The 297-nt window shown below is 42.8% G+C and overlaps 1 protein-coding gene across 2 annotated transcripts in view; it reads left to right on the top strand.

The window, feature by feature from the left end:
- Nucleotides 1–297, top strand: part of LOC119585593 (NAD kinase-like) — a gene marked incomplete in the record, with an annotated part of 62,004 nt that overhangs the window by 55,132 nt on the left and 6,575 nt on the right.

Below are 297 nucleotides of genomic sequence, written 5' to 3'. Positions count from 1 at the left end.
CCTTACATTGGCAGTTAGGGTGTTGAGTGACACCCAAAACCTGTCTCGTGATTGGGGGTGAGCCTCGCCACAAAGCACCCCCCCCCCCCCCAGTCCTGTGACATAATGGCCACTGTTGATAACAGCTTTTTCACTGGAATTGTTATTTTTCCAAGCATTTTGGAATTTAGGGTCATACGAAACCTGATTTGAACTAGTAATTTTTAAAGTGCTTCATAGCCATAGGTTAGGAACCTCTGACCTTAAGATTTTTTGCATTGAAAGAATACTTCAGCTACATATTGGAGATTTGAGAAC

The sequence above is a fragment of the Penaeus monodon genome, chromosome 20, assembly GCF_015228065.2.
Source record: "Penaeus monodon isolate SGIC_2016 chromosome 20, NSTDA_Pmon_1, whole genome shotgun sequence".
Classification (NCBI taxonomy): Eukaryota; Metazoa; Arthropoda; class Malacostraca; order Decapoda; family Penaeidae; genus Penaeus; species Penaeus monodon.
Note: the sequence above shows the minus strand (reverse complement) of the source record. Positions and strands in the feature narration are given on the sequence as shown.